The following is a 24,047-nucleotide window of genomic DNA, read 5'->3' on the forward strand; positions in this document are numbered from 1 at the left end:
CCTGTTCTGTTCTGTAATTCAGTTCCTGTGTAGCCAAGTTTACATCCCGTGTATTACTGATATCTTATGATGTTTCTTTTTCTGTGTGACTTATTTCAGTTAGAATCATCGTACCTGAATACACTCATTATGCTGCTACGGGCCTGATGACATAGATTTCATTGCTGAGTGATACTGCATTGTACGTAAGTACCACAAGTTCTTTATCCATTTTTCACTTTCTGTGATATTGAACTTGTACGGTAAACGAGGTTCTTGTAAACAGAGGCGTCCCAAACTTTGGGGTGGCTGTGTCTTTTTGATTTTAATTTCCCTAAGCTATAGGACCATAAGTGGAAGTGCCCTAGGCTCTGTTGCTTTGTTTTTTAGATGTTTCTGGAAACACCATACACTTCTCCCGAGTGTCTGTTGGCAATTTACATCCCGCCCATCAGCATAACAAGGCTCCCAGTTCTCCATGGCCTGTCCTGCCTTTCTGGATTTTACACTTTTTTCAGATGGCCCTTTTGACCGGGGGGAAGTGAGACTTCATTGTAGTGCAGGTTTCCTTTGCAAGCTTGCTTGGTTGGCCAAAAAGGGCCTATGCGTTTTTTCCTGAATATATTCAGGGAAAAACGCATACGCCGTTTTTGGCCAAGTGCATCATTGTGGACGTTCTGCCTCTTTTCCTATGCTTTCAATGCAATTCCAGTCTACCTCCTGAAATCGGTTTCCTGCAATTCTGCCCCGCTTTCAAGTCCTCTTGGCAGCCTTACTTCAGTGTATTTTTGGACGATAGCTGTCATTTATAACTCTGCAGTGTTGTGAATTACAGTGCCCCTGAGCTCCTTCCTTCAACTCGCTTTCTTTTGAGCTGGCCGCAACACCGCAGGATGGCTTCAGGCCCTAATCTGGTTCCTGCATGGCACGCTGAGCCTTTGGTTAATTCCTCTTCCTGATGGGAAATGAGAGTTAAATTTGCCCGTCCAGACACCTCCATCTAGTCTCTCATGGGTTCTCTCTATTCCTGTTCATCTTCCACAGAAATTGCAAACTGGGGAAAACAGGAGGTTAAAGGCACTGACTCTCCAAGTGGAGAGAGTGTTAGTTAAGCGTTTGGAATGTTTCACCCGAGTACCAGGGTACGAAAACTGAGACATATTGGAACACGTCTCCCTATCACACGGTTGATCATAAACCGGGTTCCACATGCATGTTTTAGCTGAAGGAAGAATACCTTAAACCTGGAGCGTTGAGACCTTTGGAATGGGTACCATGCAATATGACTTCAAAGGGTCTTCATTTGCTCACCGAACCTCCCCAATCCTATCACTGCTGCGTTTATGCCCTTGTACACATGCTTGATTCTCTTTCGGAGACATAGCAATCCATAGGTTTTAAGATACTTACTAGTCAGGTACATTCTTAGTTGTTTAATATGGGTGTTGCGTCATTTCGTTGAGCAAGGAGTAGCTCTTGTCTATTCCATATTTGGCTTAAGGAACTTTATCTGTGCTCATTTCAATCTCTGGTTTTATGCAGCACCGCAACTCAACTTTCCCCTTAAGCAAGCATAAGTTGGTTTTCTCAATTTGAGACCCTGTTCTGTTCTGTAATTCAGTTCTTGTGTAGCCCTGTTTACATTCCGTGTGTTAGTGTTATATTATGATGTTTCTTTTTCTGTGTGACTTATTTCAGTTAGAATCATCATACCTGAATCCACTCATTATGCTGCTACGGGCTGTTGACATAGACTTCATTGCTGAGTGATATTGCATTGTATGTAAGTACCAAAACTTCTTTATCCATTTTTCACTTTCTGCGATGTTGAACTTGTACGGTAAACGAGGTTCTTGTAAACAGAGGCGTCCCAAACTTTGGGGTGGCTGTGTCTTTTTTATTTTAATTTCCCTAAGCTATAGGACCATAAGTGGAAGTGCCCTAGGCTCTGTTGCTTTGTTTTTTAGATGTTTCAGGAAACACCATACACTTCTCCCGAGTGTCTGTTGGCAATTTACATCCCGCCCATCAGCATAACAAGGCTCCCAGTTCTCCATGGCCTGTCCTGCCTTTCTGGACTTTACACTTTTTTCAGATGGCCCTTTTGACCGGGGGGAAGTGAGAATTCATTGTAGTGCAGACTTCCTTTGCAAGCTTGCTTCGTTGTCCAAAGGGCGTATAAGTTTTTTTCTGAATTCACGAAATATATTCAGGAAAATATATTCAGGAAATATATTCAGGAATATATTCAGGAAATATATTCAGGAAAAAAAGCATACGCCCTTTTTGGCCAAGTGCGTCATTGTGGACGTTCTGCCTCTTTTCCTATGCTTTCAATGCAATGCCAGTCTATCTCCTGAAATCGGTTTCCTGCAATTCTGCCCCGCTTTCAAGTCCTCTTGGCAGCTTTACTTCAGTATATTTTTGGACGATAGCTGCATTTATACCTCTGCAGGTTTATGAATTACAGTGCCCGTGAGCTCCTTTCTTCAACTCGCTTTCTTGTGAGCTGGCCGCAACACCGCAGGATGGCTTCAGGCCCTAATTTGGTTCCAGCACGGCACATTCAGCCTTTGGTTAATTCCTCTTCCTGGTGGGAAATGAGAGTGAAATTTGCCCGTCCAGACACCTCCAGCTATTCTCTCATTGGTTCTCCCTATTCCTGTTCATCTTTCGCAGAAATTGCAAACTGGACCAAACAGGAGGTTAAAGGCACTGACTCTCCAAGTGGGGCGATTGTTAGTAAAGCGTCTGCAATGTTGCACCCGAGTACCAGGGGACAAAAACTGACACATTTGAATACGTTTCCCAATCACACGGTGGATCATACTCTGGGTTCCACATGCATGTTTTAGCTGAAGGAAGAATCCCTTAAACTTGGAGAGTTGAGACCCATGGAATGGGTACCATGCAGTATGACTTCAAAGGGTCTTCATTTGCTCACCGAACCTCTCCAATCCTATCACTGCTGCGTTTATGCCACTGTACACACGCTTGATTCTCTTTCGGAGACATAGCAATCCATAGGTTTTAAGATTCTTACTAGTCAGGTATATTCTTAGGCATTTTATCTGGGGTGTTGAGTCCATTTCGTTGAGCAAGGAGTAGCTCTTGTCTATTCCATATTTGGCTTAAGGAACTTTATCTGTGCTCATTTCAATCTCTGGTTTTATGCAGCACCCCAACTCACCTTTCCCCTTAAGCAAGCATAAGTTGGTTTTCTAAATTTGAGACCCTGTTCTGTTTTGTAATTCAGTTCCTGTGTAGGCAAGTTTACATTCCGTGTATTAGTGATATCTTATGATGTTTCTTTTTCTGTGTGACTTATTTCAGTTAGAATCATCGTACCTGAATCCACTCATTATGCTGCTACGGGCCTGATGACATAGATTTCATTGCTGAGTGATACTGCATTGTACGTAACTACCACAAGTTCTTTATCCATTTTTCACTTTCTGCGATATTGAACTTGTACCGTAAACGAGGGTCTTGTAAACAGAGGAGTCCCAAACATTGGGGTGGCTGTGTCTTTTTGATTTTAATTTCCCTAAGCTATAGGACCATACGTGGAAGTGCCCTAGGCTCTGTTGCTTTGTTTTTAGATGTTTCAGGGAACACCATACACTTCTCCAGAGTGTCTGTTGGCAATTTACATCCCGCCCTTCAGCATAAGAAGGCTCCCAGTTCTCCATGGCCTGTCCTGCCTTCTGGACTTTACACTTTTTTCAGATGGCCCTTTTGACCGGGGAGAAGTGAGACTTCATTGTAGTGCAGATTTCCTTGGCAAGGTTGTTTGGTTGGCCAAAAAGGGCGTATGTGTTTTATCCTGAATATATTCAGGAAAAGCATACACCCCTTTTGGCCAAGTGCACCATTGTGGACGTTCTGCCCCTTTTCCTATGCTTTCAAAGCAATTCCAGTCTACCTCCTAAAATCGGTTTCCTGCAATTCTGTCCCGCATTCAAGTCCTCTTGGCAGCCTTACTTCAATATATTTTTGGACGATAGCTATCATTTATAACTCTGCAGGTTTTTGAATTACAGTGCCCCTGAGCTCCTTTCTTCAACTCGCTTTCTTGTGACCTGGCCGCAATACCGCAGGATGGCTTCAGGCCCTAATCTGGTTCCGGCACGGCACGGTGATCCTTTGTTTAAGTCCTCTTCCTGGTGGGAAATGAGAGTTAAATTTGCCCGTCCAGACACCTCCAGCTAGTCTCTCATTGGTTCTCGCTATTCCTGTTCATCTTCCGCAGAAATTGCAAACTGGGCCAAACAGGAGGTTAAAGGGACTGACTCTCCAAGTGGGGAGAGTATTAGTAAAACGTCTGGAATGTTGCATCCGAGTACCAGGGTACGAAAACTGAGACATATTTGAACACGTCTCCCGATCACATGGTTGATCATACTCTAGGTTCCACATGCATGTTTTAGCTGAAGGAAGAATACCTTAAACCTGGGTAGTTGAAACCCGTGGAATGGGTACCATGCAATATGACTTCAAAGGGTCTTCATTTGCTTACCGAACCTCTCCAATCCTATCACTGCTGCGTTAATGCCCCTGTACACATGCTTGATTCTCTTTCGGAGACATAGCAATCCATAGGTTTTAAGATACTTACTAGTCAGGTACATTCTTAGGCGTTTAATATGCGGTGTTGAGTCCATTTCGTTGAGCAAGGAGTAGCTCTTGTCTATTCCATATTTCGCTTAAGGAACTTTATCTGTGCTCATTTCAATCTCTGGTTTTATGCAGCACCCCAACTCAACTTTACCCTTAAGCAAGCATAAGTTGGTTTTCTAAATTTGAGACCCTGTTCTGTTCTGTAATTCAGTTCCTGTGTAGCCAAGTTTACATTCCGTGTATTACTGATATCTTATGATGTTTCTTTTTCTGTGTGACTTATTTCAGTTAGAATCATCATACCTGAATCCACTCATTGTGCTGCTAAGGGCCTGATGACATAGATTTCATTGCTGAGTGATATTGCTTTGTAAGTAAATACCACAACTTCTTTATCTATTGTTCACTTTCTGCGATGTTGAACTTGTACTGTAAATGACGTTCTTGTAAACAGAGGCGTCCCAAACTTTGGGGTGGCTGTGTCTTTTTGATTTTAATTTCCCTAAGCTATAGGACCATAAGTGGAAGTGCCCTAGGCTCTGTTGCTTTGTTTTTTAGATGTTTCATGAAACACCATACACTTCGCCTGAGTGTCTGTTGGCAATTTACATCCCGCCCATCTGCATAACAAGGCTCCCAGTTCTCCATGGCCTGTCCTGCCTTTCTGGATTTTACACTTTTTTCAGATGGCCCTTTTGACCGGGGGGAAGTGAGACTTCATTGTAGTGCAGATTTCCTTTGCAAGCTTGCTTGGTTGGCCAAAAAGGGCGTATGCGTTTTTTCCTGAATATATTCAGGAAAAAACGCATACGCCCTTTTTGGCCAAGTGCATCATTGTGGACGTTCTGCCTCTTTTCCTATGCTTTCAATGCAATTCCCGTCTACATCCTGAAATCGGTTTCCTGCAATTCTGCCCCGCTTTCAAGTCCTCTTGGCAACCTTACTTCAATATATTTTTGGACGATACCTGTCATTTATAACTCTGCAGGTTTGTGAATTACAGTGCCCCTGAGCTCCTTTCTTCAACTCGCTTTCTTGTGACCTGGCCGCAACACCGCAGGATGGCTTCAGGCCCTAATCTGGTTCCGTCACGGCACGCTGAGCCTTTGGTTAATTCCTCTTCCTGGTGGGAAATGAGAGTTAAATTTGCCCGTCCAGACACCTCCAGCTAGTCTCTCATTGGTTCTCGCTATTCCTGTTCATCTTCCGCAGAAATTGCAAACTGGGCCAAACAGGAGGTTAAAGGGACTGACTCTCCAAGTGGGGAGAGTATTAGTAAAACGTCTGGAATGTTGCATCCGAGTACCAGGGTACGAAAACTGAGACATATTTGAACACGTGTCCCGATCACATGGTTGATCATACTCTAGGTTCCACATGCATGTTTTAGCTGAAGGAAGAATACGTTAAACCTGGGTAGTTGAAACCCGTGGAATGGGTACCATGCAATATGACTTCAAAGGGTCTTCATTTGCTTACCGAACCTCTCCAATCCTATCACTGCTGCGTTTATGCCCCTGTACACATGCTTGATTCTCTTTCGGAGACATAGCAATCCATAAGTTTTAAGATACTTACTAGTCAGGTACATTCTTAGGCGTTTAATATGCGGTGTTGAGTCCATTTCGTTGAGCAAGGAGTAGCTCTTGTCTATTCCATATTTGGCTTAAGGAACTTTATCTGTGCTCATTTCAATCTCTGGTTTTATGCAGCACCCCAACTCACCTTTCCCCTTAAGCAAGCATAAGTTGGTTTTCTAAATTTGAGACCCTGTTCTGTTCTGTAATTCAGTTCCTGTGTAGCCAAGTTTACATTCCGTGTATTACTGATATCTCATGATGTTTCTTTTTCTGTGTGACTTATCTCAGTTAGAATCATCGTACCTGAATCCACTCATTATGCTGCTACGGGCCTGATGACATAGATTTCATTGCTGAGTGATACTGCATTGTACGTAAGTACCGCAAGTTCTTTATCCATTTTTCACTTTCTGTGATATTGAACTTGTACGGTAAACGAGGTTCTTGTAAACAGAGGCGACCCAAAATTTGGGGTGGCTGTGTCTTTTTGATTTTAATTTCCCTAAGCTATAGGACCATAAGTGGAAGTGCCCTAGGCTCTGTTGCTTTGTTTTTCAGATGTTTCAGGAAACACCATACACTTCTCCCGAGTGTCTGTTGGCAATTTACATCCCGCCCATCAGCATAACAAGGCTCCCAGTTCTCCATGGCCTGTCCTGCCTTTCTGGATTTTACACGTTTTTCAGATGTCCCTTTTGACCGGGGGGAAGTGAGACTTCATTGTAGTGCAGATTTCCTTTGCAAGCTTGCTTGGTTGGCCAAAAAGGGCGTATGCGTTTTTTCCTGAATATATTCAGGAAAAAACGCATAAGCCCTTTTTGGCCAAGTGCATCAATGTGGACGTTCTGCCTCTTTTCCTATGCTTTCAATGCAATTCCAGTCTACCTCCTGAAATCGGTTTCCTGCAATTCTGCCCCGCTTTCAAGTCCTCTTGGCAGCCTTACTTCAGTATATTTTTGGACGATAGCTGTCATTTATAACTCTGCAGGTTTGTGAATTACAGTGCCCCTGAGCTCCTTTCTTCAACTTGCTTTCTTTTTTAGCTGGCCGCAACACCGCAGGATGGCTTCAGGCCCTAATCTGGTTCCGGCACGGCACGCTGAGCCTTTGGTTATTTCCTCTTCCTGGTGGGAAATGAGAGTTAAATTTGCCCGTCCAGACACCTCCAGCTTGTCTCTCATTGGTTCTCCCTGTTCCTGTTCATCTTCCGCAGAAATTGCAAACTGGGCCAAACAGGAGGTTAAAGGCGCTGACTCTCCAAGTGGGGAGAGTGTTAGTAAAGCGTCTGGAATGTTGCACCCGAGTACCAGGGGAGGAAAACTGAGACATATTTGAAAACGTCTCCCGTTCACACGGTTGGTCATACTCTGGGTTCCACATGCATGTTTTAGCTGAAGGAAGAATACCTTAAACCTGGAGAGTTGAGACCCGTGGAATGGGTACCATGCAATATGACTTCAAAGGGTCTTCATTTTCTCACCGAACCTCTCCAATCCTATCACTGCTGCGTTTATGCCCCTGTACACACGCTTGATTCTCTTTTGGAGACATAGCAATCCATCGGTTTTAAGATACTTACTAGTCAGGTACATTCTTAGGCGTTTAATATGGGGTGTTGAGTCCATTTTGTTGAGCAAGGAGTAGCTCTTGTCTATTCCATATTTGGCTTAAGGAACTTTATCTGTGCTCATTTCAATCTCTGGTTTTATGCAGCACCCCAACTCACCTTTCCCCTTAAGCAAGCATAAGTTGGTTTTCTAAATTTGAGACCCTGTTCTGTTCTGTAATTCAGTTCCTGTGTAGCCAAGTTTACATTCCGTGTATTAGTGATATCTTATGATGTTTCTTTTTCTGTGTGACTTATTTCAGTTAGAATCATCATACCTGAATCCACTCATTGTGCTGCTAAGGGCCTGATGACATAGATTTCATTGTTGAATGATATTGCTTGGTAAGTAAACACCAAAATTTCTTTATCCATTTTCCACTTTCTGCGATGTTGAACTTGTACTGTAAACGAGGTTGTTGTAAACAGAGGCGTCCCAAACTTTGGGGTGGCTGTGTCTTTTTGATTTTAATTTCCCTAAGCTATAGGACCATAAGTGGAAGTGCCCTAGGCTCTGTTGCTTTGTTTTTTAGATGTTTCAGGAAACACCATACACTTCTCCCGAGTGTCTGTTGGCAATTTACTTCCCGCCCATCAGCATAACAAGGCTCCCAGTTCTCCATGGCCTGTCCTGCCTTTCTGGATTTTACACTTTTTTCAGATGGCCCTTTTGACCGGGGGGAAGTGAGACTTCATTGTAGTGCAGATTTGTTTTGCAAGCTTGCTTGGTTGGCCAAAAAGGGCGTATGCGTTTTTTCCTGAATATATTCAGGAAAAAACGCATACGCCCTTTTTGGCCAAGTGCATCATGGTGGACGTTCTGCCTCTTTTCCTGTGCTTTCAATGCAATTCCAGTCTACCTCCTGAAATCGTTTTCCTGCAATTCTGCCCCGCTTTCGAGTCCTCTTGGCAGCCTTATTTCAGTCTATTTTTGGACGATAGCTGTCATTTATAACTCTGCAGGTTTGTGAATTACAGTGCCCCTGAGCTCCTTTCTTCAACTCGCTTTCTTGTGACCTGGCCGCAACACCGCAGGATGGCTTCAGGCCCTAATCTGCTTCCGGCACGGCACGCTGAGCCTTTGGTTAATTCCTCTTCCTGGTGGGAAATGAGAGTTAAATTTGCCCGTCCACACACCTCCAGCTAGTCTCTCATTGGTTCTCCCTATTCCTGTTCATCTTCCGCAGAAATTGCAAACTGGGCCAAACAGGAGGTTAAAGGGACTGATTCTCCAAGTCGGGAGAGTGTTAGTAAAGCGTCTGGAATGTTGCACCCGAGTACCAGGGGTGGAAAACTGAGACATATTTGAACACGTCTCCCGATCACATGGTTGATCATACTCTAGGTTCCACATTCATGTTTTAGCTGAAGGAAGAATACGTTAAACCTGGGTAGTTGAAACCCGTGGAATGGGTACCATGCAATATGACTTCAAAGGGTCTTCATTTGCTCACCAAACCTCTCCAATCCTATCACTGCTGCATTTATGCCCCTGTTCACATGCTTGATTCTCTTTCGGAGACATAGCAATCCATAGGTTTTAAGATACTTACTAGTCAGGTACATTCTTAGGCGTTTAATATGCGGTGTTGAGTCCATTTCGTTGAGCAAGGAGTAGCTCTTGTCTATTCCATATTTGGCTTAAGGAACTTTATCTGTGCTCATTTCAATCTCTGGTTTGATGCAGCACCCCAACTCACCTTTCCCCTTAAGCAAGCATAAGTTGCTTTTCTAAATTTGAGACCCTGTTCTGTTCTGTAATTCAGTTCCTGTGTAGCCAAGGTTACATTCTGTGTATTACTGATATCTTATGATGTTTCTTTTTCTGTGTGACTTATTTCAGTTAGAATCATCATACCTGAATCCACTCATTGTGCTGCTAAGGGCCTGATGACATAGATTTCTTTGCTGAGTGATATTGCTTTGTAAGTAAATACCACAACTTCTTTATCCATTTTTCACTTTCTGTGATGTTGAACTTGTACTGTAAACGAGGTTCTTGTAAACAGAGCCGTTCCAAACTTTGGGGTGGCTGTGTCTTTTTGATTTTAATTTCCCTAAGCTATAGGACCATAAGTGGAAGTGCCCTAGGCTCTGTTGCTTTGTTTTTTAGATGTTTCAAGAAACACCATACACTTCTCCCGAGTGTCTGTTGGCAATTTACATCCCGCCCATCAGCATAACAAGGCTCCCAGTTCTCCATGGCCTGTCCTGCCTTTCTGGATTTTACACTTTCTTCAGATGGCCCTTTTGACCGGGGGGAAGTGAGACTTCATTGTAGTGCAGATTTCCTTTGCAAGCTTGCTTGGTTGGCCAAAAAGGGCGTATGCGTTTTTTCCTGAATATATTCAGGAAAAAACGCATACGTCCTTTTTGGCCAAGTGCATCATTGTGGACGTTCTGCCTCTTTTCCTATGCTTTCAATGCAATTCCAGTCTACCTCCTGAAATCGGTTTCCTGCAATTCTGCCCCGCTTTCAAGTCCTCTTGGCAGCCTTACTTCAGTCTATTTTTGGACGATAGCTGTCATTTATAACTCTGCAGGTTTGTGAATTACAGTGCCCCTGAGCCCCTTTCTTCAACTCGCTTTCTTTTGAGCTGACCGCAACACCGCAGGATGGCTTCAGGCCCTAATCTGGTTCCAGCACGGCACGCTGAGCCTTTGGTTAATTCCTCTTCCTGGTGGGAAATGAGAGTTAAATTTGCCCGTCCAGACACCTCCAGCTAGTCTCTCATTGGTTCTCGCTATTCCTGTTCATCTTCCGCAGAAATTGCAAACTGGGCCAAACAGGAGGTTAAAGGGACTGATTCTCCAAGTCGGGAGAGTGTTAGTAAAGCGTCTGGAATGTTGCACCCGAGTACCAGGGGTGGAAAACTGAGACATATTTGAACACGTCTCCCGATCACATGGTTGATCATACTCTAGGTTCCACATGCATGTTTTAGCTGAAGGAAGAATACCTTAAACCTGGGTAGTTGAAACCCGTGGAATGGGTACCATGCAATATGACTTCAAAGGGTCTTCATTTGCTCACCGAACCTCTCCAATCCTATCACTGCTGCGTTTATGCCCCTGTACACATGCTTGATTCTCTTTCGGAGACATAGCAATCCATAGGTTTTAAGATACTTACTAGTCAGGTACATTCTTAGGCGTTTAATATGCGGTGTTGAGTCCATTTCGTTGAGCAAGGAGTAGCTCTTGTCTATTCCATATTTGGCTTAAGGAACTTTATCTGTGCTCATTTGAATCTCTGGCTTTATGCAGCACCCCAACTCACCTTTACCCTTAAGCAAGCATAAGTTGCTTTTCTAAATTTGAGACCCTGTTCTGTTCTGTAATTCAGTTCCTGTGTAGCCAAGTTTACATTCTGTGTATTACTGATATCTTATGATGTTTCTTTTTCTGTGTGACTTATTTCAGTTAGAATCATCATACCTGAATCCACTCATTGTGCTGCTACGGGCCTGATGACATAGATTTCATTGCTGAGTGATATTGCTTTGTAAGTAAATACCACAACTTCTTTATCCATTTTTCACTTTCTGCGATGTTGAACTTGTACTGTAAACGAGGTTCTTGTAAACAGAGCCGTTCCAAACTTTGGGGTGGCTGTGTCTTTTTGATTTTAATTTCCCTAAGCTATAGGACCATAAGTGGAAGTGCCCCAGGCTCTGTTGCTTTGTTTTTTAGATGTTTCAGGAAACACCATACACTTCTCCCGAGTGTCTGTTGGCAATTTACATCCCGCCCATCAGCATAACAAGGCTCCCAGTTCTCCATGGCCTGTCCTGCCTTTCTGGATTTTACACTTTTTTCAGATGGCCCTTTTGACCGGGGGGAAGTGAGACTTCATTGTAGTGCAGATTTCCTTTGCAAGCTTGCTTGGTTGGCCAAAAAGGGCGTATGCGTTTTTTCCTGAATATATTCAGGAAAAAACGCATACGCCCTTTTTGGCCAAGTGCATCATGGTGGACGTTCTGCCTCTTTTCCTATGCTTTCAATGCAATTCCAGTCTACCTCCTGAAATCGGTTTCCTGCAATTCTGCCCCGCTTTCAAGTCCTCTTGGCAGCCTTACTTCAGTCTATTTTTGGACGATAGCTGTCATTTATAACTCTGCAGGTTTGTGAATTACAGTGCCCCTGAGCTCCTTTCTTCAACTCGCTTTCTTTTGAGCTGACCGCAACACCGCAGGATGGCTTCAGGCCCTAATCTGGTTCCGGCACGGCACGCTGAGCCTTTGGTTAATTCCTCTTCCTGGTGGGAAATGAGAGTTAAATTTGCCCGTCCAGACACCTCCAGCTAGTCTCTCATTGGTTCTCCCTATTCCTGTTCATCTTCCGCAGAAATTGCAAACTGGGCCAAACAGGAGGTTAAAGGGACTGACTCTCCAAGTCGGGAGAGTGTTAGTAAAGCGTCTGGAATGTTGCACCCGAGTACCAGGGTACGAAAACTGAGACATATTTGAACACGTCTCCCATTGACACGGTTGATCATACTCTGGGTTCCACATGCATGTTTTAGCTGAAGGAAGAATACCTTAAACCTGGGTAGTTGAAACCCGTGGAATGGGTACCATGCAATATGACTTCAAAGGGTCTTCATTTGCTCACCGAACCTCTCCAATCCTATCACTGCTGCGTTTATGCCCCTGTACACATGCTTGATTCTCTTTCGGAGACATAGCAATCCATAGGTTTTAAGATACTTACTAGTCAGGTACATTCTTAGGCGTTTAATATGCGGTGTTGAGTCCATTTCGTTGAGCAAGGAGTAGCTCTTGTCTATTCCATATTTGGCTTAAGGAACTTTATCTGTGCTCATTTGAATCTCTGGCTTTATGCAGCACCCCAACTCACCTTTACCCTTAAGCAAGCATAAGTTGCTTTTCTAAATTTGACACCCTGTTCTGTTCTGTAATTCAGTTCCTGTGTAGCCAAGTTTACATTCTGTGTATTACTGATATCTTATGATGTTTCTTTTTCTGTGTGACTTATTTCAGTTAGAATCATCATACCTGAATCCACTCATTGGGCTGCTACGGGCCTGATGACATAGATTTCATTGTTGAGTGATATTGCTTTGTAAGTAAATACCACAACTTCTTTATCCATTTTTCACTTTCTGCGATGTTGAACTTGTACTGTAAACGAGGTTCTTGTAATCAGAGGCGTCCCAAACTTTGGGGTGGCTGTGTCTTTTTGATTTTAATTTCCCTAAGCTATAGGACCATAAGTGGAAGTGCCCTAGGCTCTGTTGCTTTGTTTTTTAGATGTTTCAGGAAACACCATACACTTCTCCCGAGTGTCTGTTGGCAATTTACATCCCGCCCATCAGCATAACAAGGCTCCCAGTTCTCCATGGCCTGTCCTGCCTTTCTGGATTTTACACTTTTTTCAGATGGCCCTTTTGACAGGGGGAAGTGAGACTTCATTGTAGTGCAGATTTCCTTTGTAAGCTTGCTTGGTTGGCCAAAAGGGCGTATGCGTTTTTTCCTGAATATATTCAGGAAAAAACGCATACGCCCTTTTTGGCCAAGTGCATCATTGTGGACGTTCTGCCTCTTTTCCTATGCTTTCAATGCAATTCCAGTCTACCTCCTGAAATCGGTTTCCTGCAATTCTGCCCCGCTTTCAAGTCCTCCTGGCAGCCTTACTTCAGTCTATTTTTGGACGATAGCTGTCATTTATAACTCTGCAGGTTTGTGAATTACAGTGCCCCTGAGCTCCTTTCTTCAACTCGCTTTCTTGTGACCTGGCCGCAACACCGCAGGATGGCTTCAGGCCCTAATCTGGTTCCGGCACAGCAGGCTGAGCGTTTGGTTAATTCCTCTTCCTGGTGGGAAATGAGAGATAAATTTGCCCGTCCAGACACCTCCAGCTAGTCTCTCATTGGTTCTCACTATTCCTGTTCATCTTCCGCAGAAATTGCAAACTGGGCCAAACAGGAGGTTAAAGGGACTGACTCTCCAAGTCGGGAGAGTGTTAGTAAACCGTCTGGAATGTTGCACCCGAGTACCAGGGTATGAAAAGTGAGACATATTTGAACACGTCTCCCGATCACATGGTTGATCATACTCTAGGTTCCACATGCATGTTTTAGCTGAAGGAAGAATACCTTAAACCTGGGTATTTGAAACCCGTGGAATGGGTACCATGCAATATGACTACAAAGGGTCTTCATTTTCTCACCGAACCTCTCCAATCCTATCACTGCTGCGTTTATGCCCCTGTACACATGCTTGATTCTCTTTCGGAGACATAGCAATCCATAGGTTTTAAGATACTTACTAGTCAGGTACATTCTTAAGCGTTTAATATGCGGTATTGAGTCCATTTTGTTGAGCAAGGAGTAGCTCTTGTCTATTCCATATTTGGCTTAAGGAACTTTATCTGTGCTCATTTCAATCTCTGGTTTGATGCAGCACCCCAACTCACCTTTCCCCTTAAGCAAGCATAAGTTGGTTTTCTAAATTTGAGACCCTGTTCTGTTCTGTAATTCAGTTCCTGTGTAGCCAAGTTTACATTCCGTGTATTACTGATATCTTATGATGTTTCTTTTTCTGTGTGACTTATTTCAGTTAGAATCATCATACCTGAATCCACTCATTGGGCTGCTAAGGGCCTGATGACATAGATTTCATTGCTGAGTGATATTGCTTTGTAAGTAAATACCACAACTTCTTTATCCATTTTTCACTTTCTGTGATGTTGAACTTGTACTGTAAACGAGGTTCTTGTAAACAGAGCCGTTCCAAACTTTGGGGTGGCTGTGTCTTTTTGATTTTAATTTCCCTAAGCTATAGGACCATAAGTGGAAGTGTCCTAGGCTCTGTTGCTTTGTTTTTTAGATGTTTCAAGAAACACCATACACTTCTCCCGAGTGTCTGTTGGCAATTTACATCCCGCCCATCAGCATAACAAGGCTCCCAGTTCTCCATGGCCTGTTCTGCCTTTCTGGATTTTACACTTTTTTCAGATGGCCCTTTTGACCGGGGAGAAGTGAGACTTCATTGTAGTGCAGATTTGTTTTGCAAGCTTGCTTGGTGGCCAAAATGGGCGTATGCGTTTTTTCCTGAATATATTCAGGAAAAAACGCATACGCCCTTTTTGGCCAAGTGCATCATGGTGGACGTTCTGCCTCTTTTCCTGTGCTTTCAATGCAATTGCAGTCTACCTCCTGAAATCGTTTTCCTGCAATTCTGCCCCGCTTTCAAGTCCTCTTGGCAGCCTTACTTCAGTCTATTTTTGGACGATAGCTGTCATTTATAACTCTGCAGGTTTGTGAATTACAGTGCCCCTGAGCTCCTTTCTTCAACTCGCTTTCTTGTGACCTGGCCGCAACACCGCAGGATGGCTTCAGGCCCTAATCTGGTTCCGTCACGGCACGCTGAGCCTTTGGTTAATTCCTCTTCCTGGTGGGAAATGAGAGTTAAATTTGCCCGTCCAGACACGTCCAGCTAGCCTCTCATTGGTACTCGCTATTCCTGTTCATCTTCCGCAGAAATTGCAAACTGGGCCAAACAGGAGGTTAAAGGGACTGATTCTCCAAGTCGGGAGAGTGTTAGTAAAGCGTCTGGAATGTTGCACTGTAGTACCAGGGGTGGAAAACTGAGACATATTTGAACACGTCTCCCGATCACATGGTTGATCATACTCTAGGTTCCACATGCATGTTTTAGCTGAAGGAAGAATACCTTAAACCTGGGTAGTTGAAACCCGTGGAATGGGTACCATGCAATATGACTTCAAAGGGTCTTCATTTGCTCACCGAACCTCTCCAATCCTATCACTGCTGCGTTTATGCCCCTGTACACATGCTTGATTCTCTTTCGGAGACATAGCAATCCATAGGTTTTAAGATACTTACTAGTCAGGTACATTCTTAGGCATTTAATAGACGGTGTTGAGTCCATTTCGTTGAGCAAGGAGTAGCTCTTGTCTATTCCATATTTGGCTTAAGGAACTTTATCTGTGCTCATTTGAATCCCTGGTTTTATGCAGCACCCCAACTCACCTTTCCCCTTAAGCAAGCATAAGTTGCTTTTCTAAATTTGAGACCCTGTTCTGTTCTGTAATTCAGTTCCTGTGTAGCCAAGTTTACATTCTGTGTATTACTGATATCTTATGATGTTTCTTTTTCTGTGTGACTTATTTCAGTTAGAATCATCATACCTGAATCCACTCATTGTGCTGCTACGGGCCTGATGACATAGATTTCATTGCTGAGTGATATTGCTTTGTAAGTAAATACCACAACTTCTTTATCCATTTTTCACTTTCTGCGATGTTGAACTTGTACTGTAAACGAGGTTCTTGTAAACCGAGCCGTTCCAAACTTTGGGGTGGCTGTGTCTTTTTGATTTTAATTTCCCTAAGCTATAGGACCATAAGTGGAAGTGCCCTAGGCTCTGTTGCTTTGTTTTTTAGATGTTTCAGGAAACACCATACACTTCTCCCGAGTGTCTGTTGGCAATTTACATCCCGCCCATCAGCATAACAAGGCTCCCAGTTCTCCATGGCCTGTCCTGCCTTTCTGGATTTTACACTTTTTTCAGATGGCCCTTTTGACCGTGGGGAAGTGAGACTTCATTGTAGTGCAGATTTCCTTTGCAAGCTTGCTTGGTTGGCCAATAAGGGCGTATGCGTTTTTTCCTGAATATATTCAGGAAAAAACGCATACGCCCTTTTTGGCCAAGTGCATCATTGTGGACGTTCTGCCTCTTTTCCTATGCTTTCAATGCAATTCCAGTCTACCTCCTGAAATCGGTTTCCTGCAATTCTGCCCCGCTTTCAAGTCCTCTTGGCAGCCTTACTTCAGTCTATTTTTGGACGATAGCTGTCATTTATAACTCTGCAGGTTTGTGAATTACAGTGCCCCTGAGCCCCTTTCTTCAACTCGCTTTCTTTTGAGCTGACCGCAACACCGCAGGATGGCTTCAGGCCCTAATCTGGTTCCAGCACGGCACGCTGAGCGTTTGGTTAATTCCTCTTCCTGGTGGGAAATGAGAGTTAAATTTGCCCGTCCAGACACCTCCAGCTAGTCTCTCATTGGTTCTCACTATTCCTGTTCATCTTCCGCAGAAATTGCAAACTGGGCCAAACAGGAGGTTAAAGGGACTGACTCTCCAAGTCGGGAGAGTGTTAGTAAACCGTCTGGAATGTTGCACCCGAGTACCAGGGTATGAAAAGTGAGACATATTTGAACACGTCTCCCGATCACATGGTTGATCATACTCTAGGTTCCACATGCATGTTTTAGCTGAAGGAAGAATACCTTAAACCTGGGTATTTGAAACCCGTGGAATGGGAACCATGCAATATGACTACAAAGGGTCTTCATTTGCTCACCGAACCTCTCCAATCCTATCACTGCTGCGTTTATGCCCCTGTACACATGCTTGATTCTCTTTCGGAGACATAGCAATCCATAGGTTTTAAGATACTTACTAGTCAGGTACATTCTTAGGCGTTTAATATGCGGTATTGAGTCCATTTTGTTGAGCAAGGAGTAGCTCTTGTCTATTCCATATTTGGCTTAAGGAACTTTATCTGTGCTCATTTCAATCTCTGGTTTGATGCAGCACCCCAACTCACCTTTCCCCTTAAGCAAGCATAAGTTGGTTTTCTAAATTTGAGACCCTGTTCTGTTCTGTAATTCAGTTCCTGTGTAGCCAAGTTTGCATTCCGTGTATTACTGATATCTTATGATGTTTCTTTTTCTGTGTGACTTATTTCAGTTAGAATCATCATACCTGAATCCACTCATTGTGCTGCTAAGGGCCTGATGACATAGATTTCATTGCTGAGTGATATTGCTTTGTAAGTAAATACCACAACTTCTTTATCCATTTTTCACTTTCTGTGATGTTGAACTTGTACTGTAAACGAGGTTCTTGTAAACAGAGCCGTTCCAAACTTTGGGGTGGCTGTGTCTTTTTGATTTTAATTTCCCTAAGCTATAGGACCATAAGTGGAAGTGTCATAGGTTCTGTTGCTTTGTTTTTTAGATGTTTCAGGAAACACCATACACTTCTCCCGAGTGTCTTTGGGCAATTTACATCCCGCCCATCAGCATAACAAGGCTCCCAGTTCTCCATGGCCTGTCCTGCCTTTCTGGATTTTACACTTTTTTCAGATGGCCCTTTTGACCGGGGGGAAGTGAGACTTCATTGTAGTGCAGATTTCCTTTGCAAGCTTGCTTGGTTGGCCAAAAAGGGCGTATGCGTTTTTTCCTGAATATATTCAGGAAAAAACGCATACGCCCTTTTTGGCCAAGTGCATCATGGTGGACGTTCTGCCTCTTTTCCTGTGCTTTCAATGCAATTCCAGTCTACCTCCTGAAATCGTTTTCCTGCAATTCTGCCCCACTTTCGAGTCCTCTTGGCAGCCTTATTTCAGTCTATTTTTGGACGATAGCTGTCATTTATAACTCTGCAGGTTTGTGAATTACAGTGCCCCTGAGCTCCTTTCTTCAACTCGCTTTCTTGTGACCTGGCCGCAACACCGCAGGATGGCTTCAGGCCCTAATCTGCTTCCGGCACAGCACGCTGAGCCTTTGGTTAATTCCTCTTCCTGGTGGGAAATGAGAGTTAAATTTGCCCGTCCAGACACCTCCAGCTAGTCTCTCATTGGTTCTCCCTATTCCTGTTCATCTTCCGCAGAAATTGCAAACTGGGCCAAACAGGAGGTTAAAGGGACTGACTCTCCAAGTCGCGAGAGTGTTAGTAAAGCGTCTGGAATGTTGCACCCGAGTACCAGGGTACGAAAACTGAGACATATTTGAACACGTCTCCCGATCACATGGTTGATCATACTCTAGGTTCCACATGCATGTTTTAGCTGAAGGAAGAATACCTTAAACCTGGAGAGTTGAGACCTGTGGAATGGGTACCATGCAATATGACTTCAAAGGGTCTTCATTTGCTCACCGAACCTCTCCAATCCTATCACTGCTGCGTTTATGCCCCTGTACACATGCTTGATTCTCTTTCGGAGACATAGCAATCCATAGGTTTTAAGATACTTACTAGTCAGGTACATTCTTAGGCGTTTAATATGCGGTGTTGAGTCCATTTCGTTGAGCAAGGAGTATCTCTTGTCTATTCCATATTTGGCTTAAGGAACTTTATCTGTGCTCATTTCAATCTCTGGTTTTATGCAGCACCCCAACTCACCTTTCCCCTTAAGCAAGCATAAGTTGGTTTTCTAAATTTGAGACCCTGTTCTGTTCTGTAATTCAGTTCCTGTGTAGCCAAGTTTGCATTCCGTGTATTACTGATATCTTATGATGTTTCTTTTTCTGTGTGACTTATTTCAGTTAGAATCATCATACCTGAATCCACTCATTGGGCTGCTAAGGGCCTGATGACATAGATTTCATTGCTGAGTGATATTGCTTTGTAAGTAAATACCACAACTTCTTTATCCATTTTTCACTTTCTGTGATGTTGAACTTGTACTGTAAACGAGGTTCTTGTAAACAGAGCCGTTCCAAACTTTGGGGTGGCTGTGTCTTTTTGATTTTAATTTCCCTAAGCTATAGGACCATAAGTGGAAGTGTCCTAGGCTCTGTTGCTTTGTTTTTTAGATGCTTCAAGAAACACCATACACTTCTCCCGAGTGTCTGTTGGCAATTTACATCCCGCCCATCAGCATAACAAGGCTCCCAGTTCTCCATGGCCTGTCCTGCCTTTCTGGATTTTACACTTTTTTCAGATGGCCCTTTTGACCGGGGGGAAGTGAGACTTCATTGTAGTGCAGATTTCCTTTGCAAGCTTGCTTGGTTGGCCAAAAAGGGCGTATGCGTTTTTTCCTGAATATATTCAGGAAAAAACGCATACGCCCTTTTTGGCCAAGTGCATCATTGTGGACGTTCTGCCTCTTTTCCTATGCTTTCAATGCAATTCCAGTCTACCTCCTGAAATCGGTTTCCTGCAATTCTGCCCCGCTTTCAAGTCCTCTTGGCAGCCTTACTTCAGTCTATTTTTGGACGATAGCTGTCATTTATAACTCTGCAGGTTTGTGAATTTCAGTGCCCCTGAGCTCCTTTCTTCAACTCGCTTTCTTTTGAGCTGGCCGCAACACCGCAGGATGGCTTCAGGCCCTAATCTGGTTCCGGCACGGCACGCTGAGCCTTTGGTTAATTCCTCTTCCTGGTGGGAAATGAGAGTTAAATTTGCCCGTCCAGACACCTCCAGCTAGTCTCTCATTGGTTCTCGCTATTCCTGTTCATCTTCCGCAGAAATTGCAAACTGGGCCAAACAGGAGGTTAAAGGGACTGACTCTCCAAGTCGGGAGAGTGTTAGTAAAGCGTCTGGAATGTTGCACCCGGGTACCAGGGTACGAAAACTGAGACATATTTGAACACATCTCCCGATCACATGGTTGATCATACTCTAGGTTCCACATGCATGTTTTAGCTGAAGGAAGAATACCTTAAACCTGGGTAGTTGAAACCCGTGGAATGGGTACCATGCAATATGACTTCAAAGGGTCTTCATTTGCTCACCGAACCTCTCCAATCCTATCACTGCTGCGTTTATGCCCCTGTACACATGCTTGATTCTCTTTCGGAGACATAGCAATCCATAGGTTTTAAGATACTTACTAGTCAGGTACATTCTTAGGCGTTTAATATGCGGTGTTGAGTCCATTTCGTTGAGCAAGGAGTAGCTCTTGTCTATTCCATATTTGGCTTAAGGAACTTTATCTGTGCTCATTTGAATCTCTGGCTTTATGCAGCACCCCAACTCACCTTTACCCTTAAGCAAGCATAAGTTGCTTTTCTAAATTTGACATCCTGTTCTGTTCTGTAATTCAGTTCCTGTGTAGCCAAGTTTACATTCTGTGTATTACTGATATCTTATGATGTTTCTTTTTCTGTGTGACTTATTTCAGTTAGAATCATCATACCTGAATCCACTCATTGTGCTGCTACGGGCCTGATGACATAGATTTCATTGCTGAGTGATATTGCTTTGTAAGTAAATACCACAACTTCTTTATCCATTTTTCACTTTCTGCGATGTTGAACTTGTACTGTAAACGAGGTTCTTGTAAACAGAGCCGTTCCAAACTTTGGGGTGGCTGTGTCTTTTTGATTTTAATTTCCCTAAGCTATAGGACCATAAGTGGAAGTGTCCTAGGCTCTGTTGCTTTGTTTTTTAGATGTTTCAGGAAACACCATACACTTCTCCCGAGTGTCTGTTGGCAATTTACATCCCGCCCATCAGCATAACAAGGCTCCCAGTTCTCCATGGCCTGTCCTGCCTTTCTGGATTTTACACTTTTTTCAGATGGCCCTTTTGACCGGGGGGAAGTGAGACTTCATTGTAGTGCAGATTTCCTTTGCAAGCTTGCTTGGTTGGCCAAAAAGGGCGGATGCGATTTTTCCTGAATATATTCAGGGAAAAACGCATACGCCCTTTTTGGCCAAGTGCATCATTGTGGACGTTCTGCCTCTTTTCCTATGCTTTCAATGCAATTCCAGTCTACCTCCTGAAATCGGTTTCCTGCAATTCTGCCCCGCTTTCAAGTCCTCTTGGCAGCCTTACTTCAGTGTATTTTTGGACGATAGCTGTCATTTATAACTCTGCAGGTTTGTGAATTACAGTGCCCCTGAGCTCCTTTCTTCAACTCGCTTTCTTTTGAGCTGGCCGCAACACCGCAGGATGGCTTCAGGCCCTAATCTGGTTCCAGCACGGCACGCTGAGCCTTTGGTTAATTCCTCTTCCTGGTGGGAAATGAGAGTTAAATTTGCCCGTCCAGACACCTCCAGCTAGTCTCTCATTGGTTCTCACTATTCCTGTTCATCTTTCGCAGAAATTGCAAACTAGGCCAAACAGGAGGTTAAAGGGACTGACTCTCCAAGTCGTGAGAGTGTTAGTAAACCGTCTGGAATGTTGCACCCGAGTACCAGGGTATGAAAAGTGAGACATATTTGAACACGTCTCCCGAACACATGGTTGATCATACTCTAGGTTCCACATGCATGTTTTAGCTGAAGGAAGAATACCTTAAACCTGGGTATTTGAAACCCGTGGAATGGGAACCATGCAATATGACTACAAAGGGTCTTCATTTGCTCACCGAACCTCTCCAATCCTATCACTGCTGCGTTTATGCCCCTGTACACATGCTTGATTCTCTTTCGGAGACATAGCAATCCATAGGTTTTAAGATACTTACTAGTCAGGTACATTCTTAGGCATTTAATATGCGGTATTGAGTCCATTTTGTTGAGCAAGGAGTAGCTCTTGTCTATTCCATATTTGGCTTAAGGAACTTTATCTGTGCTCATTTCAATCTCTGGTTTGATGCAGCACCCCAACTCACCTTTCCCCTTAAGCAAGCATAAGTTGGTTTTCTAAATTTGAGACCCTGTTCTGTTCTGTAATTCAGTTCCTGTGTAGCCAAGTTTGCATTCCGTGTATTACTGATATCTTATGATGTTTCTTTTTCTGTGTGACTTATTTCAGTTAGAATCATCGTACCTGAATCCACTCATTGTGCTGCTCAGGGCCTGATGACATAGATTTCATTGCTGAGTGATATTGCTTTGTAAGTAAATACCACAACTTCTTTATCCATTTTTCACTTTCTGTGATGTTGAACTTGTACTGTAAACGAGGTTCTTGTAAACAGAGCCGTTCCAAACTTTGGGGTGGCTGTGTCTTTTTGATTTTAATTTCCCTAAGCTATAGGACCATAAGTGGAAGTGTCTTAGGTTCTGTTGCTTTGTTTTTTAGATGTTTCAGGAAACACCATACACTTCTCCCGAGTGTCTTTGGGCAATTTACATCCCGCCCATCAGCATAACAAGGCTCCCAGTTCTCCATGGCCTGTCCTGCCTTTCTGGATTTTACACTTTTTTCAGATGGCCCTTTTGACCGGGGGGAAGTGAGACTTCATTGTAGTGCAGATTTCCTTTGCAAGCTTGCTTGGTTGGCCAAAAAGGGCGTATGCGTTTTTTCCTGAATATATTCAGGAAAAAACGCATACGCCCTTTTTGGCCAAGTGCATCATGGTGGACGTTCTGCCTCTTTTCCTGTGCTTTCAATGCAATTCCAGTCTACCTCCTGAAATCGTTTTCCTGCAATTCTGCCCCGCTTTCGAGTCCTCTTGGCAGCCTTATTTCAGTCTATTTTTGGACGATAGCTGTCATTTATAACTCTGCAGGTTTGTGAATTACAGTGCCCCTGAGCTCCTTTCTTCAACTCGCTTTCTTGTGACCTGGCCGCAACACCGCAGGATGGCTTCAGGCCCTAATCTGCTTCCGGCACAGCACGCTGAGCCTTTGGTTAATTCCTCTTCCTGGTGGGAAATGAGAGTTAAATTTGCCCGTCCAGACACCTCCAGCTAGTCTCTCATTGGTTCTCCCTATTCCTGTTCATCTTCCGCAGAAATTGCAAACTGGGCCAAACAGGAGGTTAAAGGGACTGACTCTCCAAGTCGGGAGAGTGTTAGTAAACCGTCTGGAATGTTGCACCCGAGTACCAGGGTACGAAAACTGAGACATATTTGAACACGTCTCCCGATCACATGGTTGATCATACTCTAGGTTCCACATGCATGTTTTAGCTGAAGGAAGAATACCTTAAACCTGGGTATTTGAAACCCGTGGAATGGGTACCATGCAATATGACTTCAAAGGGTCTTCATTTGCTCACCGAACCTCTCCAATCCTATCACTGCTGCGTTTATGCCCCTGTACACATGCTTGATTCTCTTTCGGAGACATAGCAATCCATAGGTTTTAAGATACTTACTAGTCAGGTACATTCTTAGGCGTTTAATATGCGGTATTGAGTCCATTTCGTTGAGCAAGGAGTAGCTCTTGTCTATTCCATATTTGGCTTAAGGAACTTTATCTGTGCTCATTTGAATCTCTGGCTTTATGCAGCACCCCAACTCAACTTTACCCTTAAGCAAGCATAAGTTGCTTTTCTAAATTTGAGACCCTGTTCTGTTCTGTAATTCAGTTCCTGTGTAGCCAAGTTTACATTCTGTGTATTACTGATATCTTATGATGTTTCTTTTTCTGTGTGACTTATTTCAGTTAGAATCATCATACCTGAATCCACTCATTGTGCTGCTACGGGCCTGATGACATAGATTTCATTGCTGAGTGATATTGCTTTGTAAGTAAATACCACAACTTCTTTATCCATTTTTCACTTTCTGCGATGTTGAACTTGTACTGTAAACGAGGTTCTTGTAATCAGAGGCGTCCCAAACTTTGGGGTGGCTGTGTCTTTTTG

This window comes from Delphinus delphis, unplaced genomic scaffold (genome assembly GCF_949987515.2).
Source record: "Delphinus delphis unplaced genomic scaffold, mDelDel1.2 scaffold_48, whole genome shotgun sequence".
Lineage (NCBI taxonomy): Eukaryota > Metazoa > Chordata > Mammalia > Artiodactyla > Delphinidae > Delphinus > Delphinus delphis.